Consider the following 16,727-nt stretch of genomic DNA (forward strand, 5'->3'; position numbering starts at 1 on the left):
GAAGAGAAGAAAATAAAAGACTTTATGGTGAATAAATAAAATAACATTTAAATTATTTCCTGTTTGGTAACAACTTATAGGCTATTTATAAAAGGTCTTCAGTCATTGGATGGATAGCTTGTCAAGAATGTGATAAATACTCCTATAATGACCAAATCCTCCTCATACAATTGGGAATCATAATTTTCCACATGCATACAATATTCCAGCCATAAATTGCATGCTTTAGCACATGGATTAGAAGTTCTCCCCTTGAAGCCCTATGCTATAAAAACAAGAGAAATTTATGTGCAACTAATGTAATTGTTTCAGTGAATTATAAAATTTCAAATCTTCTTTAGATATTTCCTGTTAGATAAATCTCTAGTGAGAAATTCATTCCACCAACTCTAGCAGCTTCTCAAACTCAGTAAAATAGAATTAGCTACTCAGATGGGGCCATGTTACTGGAAACGGCAATTTTTTAATTTGTGCTTAGAGGGTATTTACTAGTACAGCTGAGAACATATTTTAACAAATAATTGTTTCTTTCTTCATCTGTACCCACAAATTTCATCCTTTATATTGTGAATAGTTACTATTTGATTCTCATGGGCAACTCTTAATTATCTATGGTAATGAGCACACATTAAGAACATGTATATGTCAAAAGTACTAGTCTTGGGGTGCCTGGGTGGCTTAGTCGGTTAAGCATCACACTTTGGCTCAGGTCATGAACTCGCTGTTGGTAAGTTTGAGCCCCACATAGGGCTCTGTGCTGACAGCTCAGAGCCTGGAGCCTGTTTCAGATTCTGTCTCTCTCTCTCTGTTCCTCCCCATTGTGCTCTCTCTCTCTCTCTCTCTCTCTCTCAAAAATGAATACACATTAAAAAAACTACTAGTCTTTAAGAAGTCTTAGACTAGGTCAACAATGAGTAGACAGGTGTGTTCAACAGTTACCATACATCCAACACTCTGTTAATATAACACAGTAGAGCATAAGAAAATATCTTCAAATATCTGTCTTCAAACATCCTTTTTTTTTGGAAATAAAGAAAAACCTATGCATACAAACCAGAGAATAGTAAACTATAATATCAAGCACAAAAAGTGATAATAGCTGTAGATGAATAGCTACATCTGCCTCTACAATAGATGTATCTGCCTGGCTATGAAAGCAGGAATTCAGAGAGTATGAAAATAATCAGAAGAGAAAATCTGGCATTTATCGAATAATTTCACTTGCCAGTTCATACTGTTAGAGACCTCTATCTTACCTAACACTAGCATATGTGAGGTCACTATGATGCCCTCGTAATAGTGAAACTATTATTTCACTCATAATAGTGAAACTAAAGCTAAGGCAGCTTCATTATACCTACCCAAAGTGCATATCTAGAACTACAATGCCAGATTCAATTCACTGCTAGATTTCAATGGATATTTGTTGCTATGGATGCTGTTAAGACATTTAGCCAAAAAAAAAAAAAAAAAAGGCTGATCCTGCTTTCTGTTGGTTTTCTCACCATTTAGAAAAGAAATGCTACATGACATACATAATTAGCCAGAGAGATCTACACAACTGTGAATTAATGAGGTCCTTCTTATGCCCAGAAATTTAAGAAAAAAAATCCAAGGTGCAGTTAAGATGGAAAAGTGAGTGTAGAGAATAGTAAGATCTCATTCCCATCATAAGGTGTTTAACCAACAGCAAGTAGGCTGTAATCAGATCCAGTACCATTAAGACTGTTAATTTATCCCATGAGTTTAAAATTCTCAAGTTGTATGCTCAGAGGTTATAACCAAACAGAAATCTCTAACTCTAAGGACAGCCATGTTTTCTGACCCGATGTATCCTCTTTTTTGTTCTTCTAAATCATAATTGTAATTTTCCACAAGGCATTCTTCTAGGAAGAACAGTGTATCTATCTATAAAGCCAACACATGTTTTCAATATAATTTACATAAGTGGTTTTTATTGGGCTACAATTAAGCTTTCCTTTTGATATATAGCAAGGTATGTTTAATTCTTTTTTATTTTTAAAAGAAATTTTTTTAATGTTTATTTTTCAAAGACAGAGACAGAGCAGTGAAAGGATCAGTGAGAAGGATCAGTGAGAGAGGGAGACACAGAATCCGAAGCAGGCTCCAGGCTCTGAGCTGTCAGCACAGAGCCCGATGCCAGGCTTGAACTCACGAACCTTGAGATCATGACCTGAACCCAAGTCGGCGCTTAACCGACAGAGCCACCCAGGCACCCTGAAAGTATGTTTAATTCTTTTTCTAAATGCATTTTTGTAAATATTAGTAAACATAAAATTTCAATCAACGTGAGTACATATAAATTGATTCCATTAAAAACTATGTCTCAGTGAGACATTAAATGTCTCATGTCCCATGTTTTCTGGAGAAGACACAAATAGGCTTTTTATACTTTTAAACAATTTAAGATTTTCTTTTCTTTTCTTTTCTTTTCTTTTCTTTTCTTTTCTTTTCTTTTCTTTTCCTGAGAGAGAGCATGTGCACGTGTGCAGGGGCGGGGCAGAAGGAGAGAGAGTATCTTAAGCAGACCCCACACCCAGCAGAGAGCCTGAAGTGAGGCTTGATCCCCAGACTGTGAGATCATGACCTGAGCTGAGACCAAGGGTCAGTCGCTTAACCAACTAAGCCACCCAGGTGCCCCAAAACAACTTAAGATTTTTTTATCTGAAAGATTATTATATTATTATTATATTATATTATTAATTATTAATTATTATATTATTATATAAAAAATAAAAATTACCTTTGAAAAGATACACATCTGCCTTTTGAAATCCATATTCTGTGCACTGTATCACCCTTTCTATTCTCTTTCCTAAAAACTATGAAAAGGAGAAATGTCTAGTACTTAAAATACAGGACATAAAGAGTAGTCATCAATAGTACAGACATAATTTTTATTATCTCAGAGAAAGAACATTTAAATTTTCACTTCATCCAGTTCTTTTGGGAAAAGGTGGTAGAAGTAAAATAAAATTTCTGGAAGTAAGAATTCTCAAAAGTATTTTGAATATTATTTTCCAAATTTCACTCTTTGATAATATTGTCCTTTGAGGCAGAACTCCAAAAGCAAAATCATACACCAAAACATTCATCATTCTTGCTCAGTAAAACACAGGGCAGAAGAGAGAAGTCTACATGCAAACAAGATATTTCACGAGACTGCTAACATTTGTAGATCGAGAATTCTCCCCCAGATTTCAAACGAACCATGTAAAAGTTCTGACCTAGTTGTAATAGCATGAAAAATAAAAGATGAAATAATTGTCTTAGCAGCCAAGATTTTGATACATTTAGTGAATTTTTTTAATAAAATATTTCCAGATCCATTTTTGTTCCACACAGTAATTATCTAAATGCCTACCATGAATATCCAAGAATATTGTTACAATATTGTTACTCCAACTGTCATTTTTATTCTAACATAATTATTTTATTGAACTTTTATAAGTAGCTTTTAATATGTAGCTTACTATGCACAGCTTTCTAATCTCATTTGTATACCAGGATGTAAATTCTAGAATTACTTCTATTACCCATAATTGCTGTATAATAGAAACATACTTTTAAATGACAGATTTACTTGGCTTTTGTACTTACTAATGGCTAGAAAACATAAAATTGGCACATAAAAAATATTAGTAGAGTTAAATATGCAATTAAATGCATATATGATGCTTACATTTCATTGCCTAGATTCCAGGCACAGAATTCCCATCCAAGTGGGGCGTGCTATAATTTGGAAGAATTTCTAGTGCTCCATCAGTAGATCTTTGCCATCTCTGATAGCTTTACCCTTCCAGCCTAACACGCTGTCACTAATTCTCACAAGGTGTAAGTCCTTTAGGTAAATAGTTTTGTTCAATAAAAGTTGGAGACATGAATCACTGAAGTTGAGAGAGATCTTTTCCTACTCTGGCATTTGCAGAATTCTGGCAACAAGGCATTGCTTGGAACTAAAGAGAAGTCTTGATTTGACAGGACACGTGACTTAAGCTGAGAAAAATACTTAAGTTAATGAATTGAGATGGCTGGATAACTATGCTGTAAATCAATCAAGGAGACCAGATGACATTGTAAACCACAGACATAATGCTCTTGTGGAGAAGCAATGCTCTTGTGGTTTACAGAAACATTCTAAGCCTTTGAGAGATTTCAAGGGTGGAAATCCATCCCTAGTCATCCAATGCTATTTATAAAGGGGGAGGAGAAAAGTGTTTTTGTTTTTCTTATGGTTAAAATTTTCAGTATAAGACATCAGTTTAAAAAACCCAAAGAAATTTAAGAAAACAACAAGAATAACTCATGAATAGCTGTGTTACACATGCCCAGAGGCTATTTAAATATGGCATTGGGCTTCCAAATTGTCAGGTTAGTTTTACTACAATTTCATTCAGTGATCCTGAAATCTGATCCTGTTGCAAAAGGACCATCTTTCCACTGAAAATATTATGGAAGATCACACTGGAGAGCTGCACTAAACCGTATAAAATTTCTGCAAATGACAGCAAAGAAAATTGGGAACAAAACTATCTACTGCCCCACATTGACCTTTCTTGTTTTTTCTATAATATTTCCCCCCTCTCAAACTCTTCTGTTTAAATGCCAGCTTTTTATATTCTGCTTTGTCCTAGAATGAAGTTATCCCTGAATTCCTTCATATTTTTGTGCAACTCAATTACCAGGATAAATAAAAAGAAATGTGTATTTATTTTTACATGCCCTACGGTTTTCCAAAAAGAATATTAAGCAGCTTCCACAAATTCATAAAACTATACAAGATTGCATAAATTACATGGTTGATAAGAAATACTGTGGAAGAGATAAAAAGCAGAGCCCTAATGAGGCTAAAAATGCTCTCTGCTTTATTATGGTCAGGTCACAAACTTAGTTTTATAGTTGCTTTCAGTCAATGTGAAGAGAGAAAACTGATTAACTAATTCTCAGAATTTATAATATAAAAACAAACCACTTATGGCACATAATAGTAATGGCAAATATCTAATATAGTAATTGTAAAAAGGTGGATGTAATTCTAAGCATTTTACATATATCAACTCAGTTATTCCTCATAACAACCCTATGAGATAGGCATTATATTTATCCTTACTTTACAAATGAAGAAATTGAGGCAGGCAAAAGACATTAAGTAATTGTCCAAAGTCACATGGCTTGTAAATAATGACTTTGAGGTATTAATACGTGCAGTCTGGTTTCAAAGTCTATGTTCCTAACTGTTCTGCCATACTGCCTGCAGAAAAATACAAGAATCTGTCTGGGAAGAAAAATCATTCTGCTCCTCATAATGACACTACGTGGTAATGTCCTTGAGAAAATCCTCAGAGTAGACTCCACAATAATTTGAAAGATACATTCCTCAAATAGACACACATACCACATCAAAAAGCGTATTACTGAAATCGTTTCTGTAGAAGACCAATCCCTGTCAGTGTAGGAAGGGATTATTTATAATTTCAGCTGTAATTTCAGATCATGGAAGGCTACCTGGAAGTGGTGGCATTTGCATCAACTTGACAGGATAAATAGGTTTCTAGAGGGGAAAAGTATGGGAAAGATGGGAATGATCTTTAGACAGTATTTTTCAAATAGGCTCGAATAGTCCAATACAACATCAGAGCCAAAACCATTAGGAAAATGGAGCTGCACATTAGATCAATTATATTTCAGTTCACAAACTAGTCACAAATCACATATACATTCTGGCAAAGTTTGGCAGATTCTAGACTGTCTGAAGCCCTCATAAAAATATCAGTTCCCAGGCTCTGCCCGACCTACTGAGACCAAATTATTGGGTGAAATCTGCAGATTCAAAAAATGCAGATATTGTCCCCAATGCCCACAAGGCAAGGACTTGGACCCGGTATTCCAAACTGCAACAAAATTCATCAGGTCCCTGTCATCTGACACAGAAAACTTGAGAATCAGCCTATGACTGTTAAGACATGTAAGGCAGTGAATTAACCAATAGAGCGATATTTCTCACTTAGATCACCTTTTATATTTCATATTCAGATTGGTGTGGCATTTCTACCTGACTCTTCCTTCAGTAGAAAGCATTTCATTACTTTGCCAAAGCACTAACTTGGAAAGAATATGCACAAGTCACCAAAATGTGCCTGACTGTGTTCATTCTGTGTCAGTGTGTTAGGTTTTTAAAGAGGCATATTTTACATGTTAATTAAGTTGAATGCCTATCTTCACATAAATATAATTGGCATATATTTTGCATTAAATCTCAGATAAAGTAATCTTATGAGTCTTTAAACTCATGTAATTATCTAAAAGTTAAAGGACAGACCATTTGTTTTATTGCCGGGTATTTGAACAGCTAATGGTCTGTAAAACAGCAAACATAACTTGGGTTTTATTCCATTTGTCCACTAAATTTGTCCACTTGTTGGGTTTTCTCAAAAAAAAAAATTCTCGTAGCTGATTCTGGGTTGGATGAACAACACATTCCCATACACCTGCAACTAGAAAACAGGTCCACAAACTGCCCTCACTTTTTCTTTCTGCCTTGGGCTATAGTGCGAGTCTGAAATCAAGATAATGTTTACAGTTTATGTCTCCCAAGTGCTCAAGGACTCTGGGCTGATAAAAGCTGCAGAATAAGATTTTCCTTTGGTTTTTTGTTTCTGTTTTTGTTTTTGTTTTTGTTTGTGCATTTTGCCAGCTTCCCTTTGAGGCAGTAATGCCCACCAGCTGGCTTTCTTAGAATGGAAATCCTTCGGCAATATGCTCGATTCAGAGCTGCTTTTCCTCAGTCATCAGCTTAAAATAAAATAAAAACGTTTAATTGTGGACTATATGATAAATGGTGAAGAAACTCAGTTTTCACTGAAGAAAATTTTAAATACAAAGTGACCAGATGCATGGATGAATAGTGGATAGATAGATGGCGAGGGAGGTAAATAAAAGCTTTAAATAAATAAGAATTAAACAAAACTATCCCTCTCTATAATTCTGTATCTAATCCCCCGAAGTAGTAATATCCATTACTTAAATTTCAATATGTGTAATAAAAATTTTTCAGACTTTAAAATTGACCACTCTCTTTCCCCAGATACCTACAATGTTTATTTATCCTGTTCATTTCTCTTTCTGATCGCTTTGTTCACTAACTGCCCCTAAAAGAATTTGTTAATCTACAGGAAAATTGAGGACCAAGGGACCTTGATTTACTTCAGTGATAGATCTTCTTAAATTTACATTCATTACTCTTCTTAAAAACGAAACACACCAAGCTAATAGGTTGTATCCATGCCTTTCCTTAACCATTGAAAGCAAGCAGCGTGTACCAGGCGTATAGTAAATGTCTAAAACAAACTTGCTAAATTAAACTAACTATTGCTCACATTACACATAAATTGCAGCCTTAAGAGGAGCAATGTGTGAAAGCGCACTTTGTAATGACCCAGTTTAGTTGGACAGATGAAAGTCTGGGGCATAGCGTTTCAGTGGCTTGATCCATCTGCCACCAGTCACTTGTGGGAAGAGGCTTCTGTTTCTTGTCAGCCAGCAATAGGAAGCACGGCAGGATTTAGTAGCTGCCGCGGAACCAAAAGAAAGGGCACACACCATCCCTGTCAAGTCAGGGATAGGATCCTGGCTGCCTTATCCTCCCCATCTGGTAAATAAACATTCTTCACACTGTTTTGCCTCAGATACTACCTCACTTACTAAGTTGGGAAAAAATACACTCAGTAAGGAGCTCAATAAACCCATTTATACATATCACTTATGTTTTAACTCACAGGGGCTTTCTATAAATTGAAAAAGTCAACAATTTGGCTTGTTCAAATTTCTCTCCAACCACCTCTGATTATTTGATATAGTCCCCCAAAGTGAGACTTCAGTAACACTATCAAGATACCATTTCCATTTTCAGATTCACAACGTGCACATAGTCAAAGCCAACATGAAAGATGAGAGGCAGTCCCCTCAGTTAAACTACAAATGGTTTTGTCTCTTTCCTATTAAAAAGAAAGTGGAATACTTGATATACTCATGATTTGACATTAGATTCAGCACTAGGGGCCTGCCAAAATGGGAAATCTTTGTATTCAGTTAATGGCCATGTAATTTGACGATATGAGGCCATATTAACAATGTTTGCTTTCTCTCTTTCTTTCTACCTTCAGAGCAGTCCCTTTGTTCAATACTCACTACCTCCTTTCTGACTTAAAGGAAAAAGAGAGCAACGTAATTTGATGTGCAGCCACTGAATGCATGTGTAATACTATCCTAAGTGAAAAGTAAACTCATAATATTCCCCCAAATAGAATTTCAGCAGCAAAATTTCCTTAGTGAACAGAGCCTTGCTTGGGGTGGGGTTGGTGGGTGGCAGGGCAAGGGAAATGAGGTGAGGGTCCATCCCTCAGTCAGTGCGTCTGGAGGTAGGAGGCAGACATCAGTGCGCACTAAAGGTCTTCCAGGAGACTGTGAGTTTGGCTTTCTTCCATTCCCCAGTTTTTGAATATCAAGACGCCATATCTTGTTTTTGAGGAGATAATTCAGAAAAGTAGGGAAATACAGACAAAAGTGGGTTTTTTTTGTCTGTTTACTTGCTTGCTTATTAAACTCCAATGTCATTTATTTGTAAAGGTTTGAAAGAATAAGTTTCTTATTAGTGAAGTGGTGATATTAAAACATTTCCTTCGTATGAGGTGATTGACACAAGCTATTAGCTTTGTGCGGTGCCTGCTAATAAAAAGACAAATGTGTATTTGGTGAAGAATAAACAGACGTGGAAGCATTATAGCGTTCCCATGATCAGGCAACTTTCAATCACTGAAGTAGATACGATAGAACTGACACTTTTCGCTTTCTGTAATTCCACGGGTTCAAATCGTCAGCCAGCCTAGAAGAAAGGACTTTTACATGATGTTTATGGGGCTTGGTTTTAGAATAAACAGGGTAATTCTCTTTAGTGAGTGTCCAGTCTTTTCTGGGTAAATTAGGACAAATTAGCAAGTAGCTGCTAGAAGAGAGTTACGTCGGACAAATTACTTAGAGACGATTATGAGACAATTGTATCGGGCTCCTATGCTCCAATTTCCTTTTCTTGCACCCCCACCCCACAACTCTGGGCCTGGTCCTGGGCAGTTCTTGCCTAAACTGCGTGTCCTAGCTTGGTCTCTATTTTCTCATCCAGTTTTGAACAGCAGAGCCATATGTTTAATGGGAGGGACCCACAAATAAAACAAAAGTGACAAGGTATTAAGTATAATGTTACAAAAAGTTCAAATTTTTAATTTTATACTCCTTCCCATATCAGTCAGTGAGAATAGTTACCCATGACAGTTACAGCCTCACCATCTGAATACATGTCTATGTTTTACTATGGTTATGGTACCAAGAAAACTCTGAAACATACAGACAATTTGTTCAATGAAAAAGACTCAGAAGCTTACAAGAACATTTGAAAGCAAAGTTTGTTTCTAAGTCATACTACAAGGTTTATAAGTCCACATGTCTCTAGTAGGTATCCAACTTGGAGACGAAGGGAATAGATTCCTTGGATAGCAAATATTTGCTAGGAAGCAGAACATAAATTTAAATATATTTGCAATACTATGAAATAGTTAATTACCTATATATAATTTCTGATACATTAGTATTTATCTGTCAGATATCCACTCAATGTGAACAGTCACATTACTTTGCTTTAATGTGAGGTTCAGATGTCTGCTTCCTTTCTGACACTCTATCTAGCTGTAAATGATGCTTTGCCCGATTAAAGCCATCTAGCTCTTTAAGACACTGGTAAGAGAGGCAAGATGATGCAATCTTGTTTAAGGAGTCATTAGCTAAAGAATTTACTTTATCAGAAAACAAACAAAAATATGTAGTGTTCTCCTGCCTCGTTTGAAATACTTGATTCAGTACCTTACCGCAAGGCATTTATCAAATCAGCACAGCAAGGGAAATTTCTGGAACTTACTGCCAATATGATTACAGGAAACTGAAAAGTCTGCAAATGCACATCAGCAAACTGAGTCAGATTCAGAAAATAACTGTAAATGTTCATATTTGTCATCGTAGAGTGACAGTTTTGTATTTACGTATAAATATGCTGACGTGATAAAAAATGTTATGTGTATATATAACATTAAACTGTTCGGTAAATGATGAAAGAAGGTAAGAACCTTATTTTCACGCACTGAATGTTTTCTTTCAAAATGACATTGTAACTACAAGGACTATAAAAATATTTACCGATTTCACAACAGAACATATATCATGGATTTAGGTAATGTTCGTAACATAAAAGGTGAATGCCAGTGAATTACTAGAATCTACTTTTATGTCATCTAGAAATGTTCTGTGAGAATTACAGACCCATTCTTTTAAGAGGCAGCATCAGGGGTAAGAGAAAGTCCCTGAGATCATCAAAGCCATCCTTCCCTTTCAAAACCGAGCTCACTAGCCTGAGGTAATTGAATAAACATTTTGTGCCTCACTTTCCTCTTCCGTAAAGTAGAGAAAGAGACAGTACTCACCCACAGGATTATTATAAGGATGATTTAAACTGTGTCACATACAGGCATACCTTGATATTTGCAGGACCTGAAACAAGAATACAAATGAAACCTCAAATATCATATTTCTAAATATTTACACGTTATTAAAAGTGACAATGAAATATGTTCTACTTCTAACCTTGCAAATATACCCTCAGAAGGATGTGGGTGGTTGGGTTTGCACTTAGAACTTCGGACTCCTTAGAGCCCTGCGCTGGCACATGGTGACATGAGTAATACTGGCCTCCCGGTTGCAGTGACCTCCTTTTCCAACAAACCTTGGCTTTATTCCACAACCTGAAGGGCGTTTTATGGATGTACTTGGTCACTGTGACTACATGTCAAAGCTCTATAGATATCCAATTAAGAGTCACCCCTGGGCTGCCCCTCGGTCCTAGGGAGGTACATACACACTGGTAGTTTAGAACTACCTCCGAAGGATGGATCCAGGGGAGATCTGCATGCAGATTTTGGAAGTGGCTGGAAGGCAGGGAATTCTGGGAACAAGGATACCTAAGGGATACTCTGGAAGAGAGTCATGGGCATGAAGCCAAGGACACATGGAGAGGGAAGCAGCCAGCCATAGGAGGACAAAAATAGGACCCTTTCAGGAATGGACCCAGGACAGAGTCCCTGCTTGCCCAGATCTAAAGTCAGTATAATTTACACCAAAACTTAGGGCAGTTAAAAAAAAAATGAAGTTCTCACCATTATGTTCCATTCTATTTTCAAAGTATGAAACTGTTGTGAAATTAGTTTATGCTACAACTTATCATATTTTATTCAGCCTAATCATTCTCACCACAGTCAGCATCAAATGAAATTTTTAATTTTCTGTTTATAATTTTAAAAATCCACTTCTGGTTTTAAAGGTAATTCTTGTACCTTTTCTTTAAAAAAGTACATTGTTGATCAAAGTTAGCCCCAAAAAGAAATCACTGAAAAATGTCCAGGAACACAGGGCGCTTGGGTGGCTCTGTCAGTTGAGCCTCCAACTTCAGCTCAGGTCATGATCTCATGGTCTGTGAGTTTGAGCCCCACATCCCGCTTTGTGCCCGCAGCTCAGAGCCTGGAGCCTGCTTCCAATTCTGTGTCTCCTTCTCTCTCTGCCCGTCCCCCATTCTCTCTCTCTCTCTCTCTCAAAAATAAATAAACATTAAAAAAAAAATGTCCAGTAACATTGTCCATTGTCACTATAAAAGAGTTAAATGTTAAAAAAAAAAAAAGAGCATTAAAATGTAACCTAAATGCAAAAGAAACTACGATATGGTATCTCCACACTAGACCTTCCACGTTCACTTGTTCCAGGGCAACTGATGATTATAGAGGGCTTAGCTCCTGCAGCCACCTGATGGGCCTGAACCTTGCCAGGGGTGTGATTGCAAAGCGTGGGTCTGGAAACAATAGTCTGACTTGAATATTCTCACAGGGCTGGATAGGTTCACCCCGCAAACAAACATCCACGACAAAAACAAAGAGCGAGCACCAAATCAAAACCAGGATGGAGCAAGAAACCCCTGATCAAATATATTTTAAGTACTTCAAATAAACGCTCAAAAGCAGCCAGAGGAGCTTTGTTCTCAGTTCAACACAGAACAAATGAGTTAAGCCAGCAGCATCTCTCACTAACATGAAGTCAGCGATACTCAAAATGTCTTATTATGTGCATTTTTTTAAAGAACATTTGTCATTTTACTGTCAGAGTGGTAGCAGACAGGCACAGGTGTGTGGGTAGAGCCCCAGGAAACAGACATGTACTCTCCCCTGGCCCTGAGACCTGTCAAGGTGCTTAGTGACCATCACAGGAAGCCAGTGGTTTTGAGTGGGTGGCATAGACCTCCCAGGAAACTGGTCCAGTAATCTCTGTGATGGCACAATTTGGTGCTCACCCGTTCAATGACTGTTCATCTCAACCTCATGTGCTGAGAATTCACGATAGAGATAGGAATACTAACCTGGTTTTATTCCAGAGGCTACTTTGAACTTTTCTGCTCTTAACCTTGTTTCTAGCTTGGAGTGGTGAAGGTAAAAATTTATTCCAGGGACTGACCTATTAGTTAGAACTTTCAAATGTTAAATGATCTTTTTAAAACTGCACTGTAATTAAAAGCATGAAGATTGCCCTTAGCACCTCCAACAAACACTGCTTCCACTGAAAAGGTTTAAAACCTTAGTTTTCACCACCACCCCTCACTTTTACCAGGATGACCATAATTAGACACACTTGCTTAAAAATTTGACTTGAAAATACAGTCCTGACTACTTAAAGGGAATTGATTTTTAATATAAGGCGACTATATCCCTCTGATTCTAAATTTCTGCTATTCTCTGAAATAAGCTTTCTTCTACCTTAGCAGATCTCTCATAATGGACCCACCCTCCCCAATCTTTGCTTAATACATGCTATCTAGATTAATCTCAGCATTGGATGAATAAGCATAGTGAGGAACTCTATTCAGTGGCTATCAACAGATAGCTACTGTGACTGAGGCAAAACACATTTATGTCCTTGGAAAGGAGACTTAGGTCAACACAGGTAGAGAAACCATTACCGGGAATGATCTGATTTGGTCAGAATAGGAAGTGTAGAGAGTTATGTGGAATGACCTGATTTGATCAGATTAGAAATATATAGAGTCATGTGTGGCCAAGAATCTGCACAATGATAGAAGGCCTTGGAGGCTTGTGTTTCTGGTGTTAACTGAGGGGAGGAACTAAAGGAAGACACAATGGAATTCACTTTGAGGGCAAGGTGGCTATTTGATTCTAATTATACACTACATATTAGATTTTGTCCCTCAATGTCAGTGTCACAGGCTGGGGGAAGGTGAAGAGGCTGACAGTCTCACCTGGAGCATACAGTTCCAGAAGTCTTCCTTAAAAATAGTTTTTCTATCAATTCCATGACTATCGACCACTCTTAAACACTGGTAATTGTTAAAATCAGAAAATTAAAATTGGTTTATTTTGATGAATCGATAAAATGGATATAGATATTTTGAGAAAACCAGAAACTCTGCCTCTTAGTATGCATCTATAATTCAGTTGACCATATCTTATAATTTCTGCATAAAATTATGGTGGAAAAATTATTGGTGGATCTTTTCATTTTCTTCCCTGCTATAGGGAAAACTCATTAAATATGCCTAGTTTAGTCAAGAAATTCTGTAGAGATTCATGAGAATATCATAAGATTTCTGGGAATCTGAAGTAAGCAACCAATTGTTGTGGGCTCTTGAGTAATCCTTTTCCTCACCTATAACAAATGTCAAAGTATGGTCTACCTCATATGATTATTGAAAGGATTACCTAAAGTAATGCATAAGTATAGCACCTAGTAATAGCTCCATTTTTTTTGAATTATTACTATTTTTATTCTGGCAAATTTATTAAAACTTGCTCCAAGTCTTAAATCCCATAAGTTATGTGGTACAAATTGATAAATACTCAAAACAAAATAAGTGTAATATTTAAGAGCTGACACATGAATCCCTCTTAGGAAGAAAACCGTTCTCGACAAACTCCTGTATTATAGATTAGACCAGGGGAACATGTGACCACCTTAATTTATTTATCCCTTTATTCATTCACTCGTGTTCATTAGCTGAGTGCTTACCAGTAGGATTTGAAGTTATAGCAACAGAACAGATAAAGCCATTACTCCCATAAAGTTAGTGTTTAATGGGGTACACACATGTACACACACACACACACACACACACACACACACACACACAATTTTAAGGGGTGATAAGTACCATGAAAAAAAAAAACAGGGCAAGAAGACAAAGAATGATGAAGTGGGTTAGGAGGCTTAGGATAGATAAGATGGTCACAGAAGGCGTTGAAGAGATGACATTTGAATCAAGACCCAGATGAAGTGAGGCAGTTGGTAAAGAGAAGTTGAAGCACAAAGAAGAACAAGCACAAAGGATCTGGTGTGGGAACAGACTTGGCAAGTTGGCTGGGCAGGAGGAGACTGGGGTGGCCAACGTTCAGGCTATAAAGGACTTTAGATTTCATTCTAATAGCAACTCTTTTTCTAATAACCATAAAGGAATGACTAAGCTGTTCTAAATGGTATAATAACAGAATTTCTTTAAACTAACAGAAGACCACAGGAGAAGAGAAAGGGAAAAAAATAAGAACAGAGAGAGAGGGAGGCAAACCATAAGAGACTTTTAAATACAGAAAACAAACAGGGTTTATGGGAGGTGGGGAGAAAGGAAAGTCGGTGATGGGCATTGAGGAGGGCACTTGTTGGATGAGCACTGGGTGCTGTATGTAAGCCAATTTGACAATCAATTATATTAATTAATTAATACACTATTAACTAATTTAAAATAAATGGTACTGAGGTGTAAAACTGAAGGGAAAAAGCCATTCCCATTAACCCAGTACCTCTCCTGAAAAGAAATCTCTCATAATTTGGGGGTATCCTTTCACTTCAAAATATGTTTATTTACTTCCAAAAATGGAAACATAACAGATATCAATTTGCACCTTGTTTTTTTTTTTTTTTTTACTTCTAATATCTTTTGGAGACTTCTCCTTTCAAGACTGTATATGTTTTTAAATTGACTGCTTGTTGTTAAATGACTGCTCAATATCACACTGTATGAATTACCCTGATTGATAACAGGCTTTTTTATAAGGTAATTTTGTTTCCAATGTTTGCAATTACAAACAACACTACTATCTACGTCGTGGGGTGTGTATGTAAACTCATAACTTTATTCGGAAGTACCTTTTCAGAGGAGCTGAAAGACTAGTGGAAATGAAATGCCATCAAGTGGATGTAGCTGCAGGAGTCAGTCAGGGGGGCCTGATACTGAGTGTGAAGTCACCCTTTTTTGCAACAATGCAAATGCTTCTGGCCTCTTAATTCCCTCTTGTCCCAATCTTCCAGAGAGTTCTCTACACTCACGAATGTTTCATATGAGTAGGCTATATTTTTGTTTTGTGACAAAAAATAAAAAGTTCAGAGTGTAAATCTGAAATGATAGGGTGGATAAAAGACACGGGAAGCAACAGGCTGGAGGAAGAGGAACCATGAGATCTCAAGCTACCCAGATTTCACTGACATTTTGAAAAGTGTTTCAGCCTTCCACGGGGTGGGTATCAAGATCCAAACAATTTTACCTAGATTTCAAGGAGCACAAAGTGGCCCCCGCTGACATCTGGGTTACATATTTAATACCCAAACATCCAAGGAGGAGGAATCAGTCAAGCTAATTCTTCTGATTTTGTGTAAACAAATAACCGATTGATGGACTGATTACTTGTTTTGGATTTCTATACACATAGCCACATGCCAGTGATGAAAAATAAAGTATCATCTTCAAATTCAGAGCAATGTACAGGACCATGCTATATTGTTCATAGCAATCTAGGTTGAGAACAATGTATCTACTAAAGTTCTTCTTAATTCCCATTTTTTTCAAAATACCAAAAACAACATCAATTGCAAGCAAATAATTATCACTTGCCGAGAATACAAATGACCTCACTCATTATTTTGGCTTCTTTGCTTTTCTTTTTTCTGCCAATAGCATTTTATTATTTTATTTTATTATTCATTTGTTTTTCCACAATAGGTTGTGCTGAGAAAAAAAGAGTAGAAACCCTATTTTTTCAGGTGCCTTACTGTTTAAGGTCAATACCAATATTTTGATTAAATAAATTGGACATTTCTATGCTTTTTATTCATTCATGTTTTCATTTAATTTCTTGAAAGCAAATACTGTTTCAACTATGAAGAATGAGCCAATTATTATCCAGTCCCCAAAATAAATAAGTTAGAAAAACATTCAATACCATTCACTTATCTCTGCTTATAAATATTATTACACATTCATTGTGGAAGATAGAAATATATATATTTGTATTTAATAAATATATGTATAGAAAAAAACAACTGGCTGGCTTCCTGCTTATTTGCAGTTTCTATGCTATTTTGGAAAATGGGATCTTAATAAATTACGTGGATATTAAGCTAAAGCCTGGATTATCAAAGCAAACTACAGAATCGACTCCTATAGTTATCCTTTAATAATTATTATTATAAATCTAGGATTTTATAGTTCTAATCAGAAAAAAAGACTAATATTCCTTTCATTTTTTTCCTAACTCCCATAGCTTTGATTATCATCTGTTTAAAAT

The 16,727-nt window shown here is 36.4% G+C and overlaps 1 long non-coding RNA gene across 2 annotated transcripts in view; it reads right to left on the bottom strand.

Moving 5' to 3' along the window:
- LOC122226697 overlaps positions 1–16,727 on the bottom strand; it is a 487,385-nt gene that overhangs the window by 44,021 nt on the left and 426,637 nt on the right. For both annotated transcript variants that reach the window (XR_006205727.1, XR_006205725.1), the window contains exons 4-6: positions 10,545–10,611; positions 5,527–5,572; positions 2,765–2,843 (exon numbers count right to left, since the gene is read on the bottom strand). This is a non-coding gene — a long non-coding RNA (uncharacterized LOC122226697). The remainder of the gene's footprint in view (positions 1–2,764; positions 2,844–5,526; positions 5,573–10,544; positions 10,612–16,727) is intronic.

This window comes from Panthera leo, chromosome A1 (genome assembly GCF_018350215.1).
Source record: "Panthera leo isolate Ple1 chromosome A1, P.leo_Ple1_pat1.1, whole genome shotgun sequence".
NCBI classification, from domain to species: domain Eukaryota; kingdom Metazoa; phylum Chordata; class Mammalia; order Carnivora; family Felidae; genus Panthera; species Panthera leo.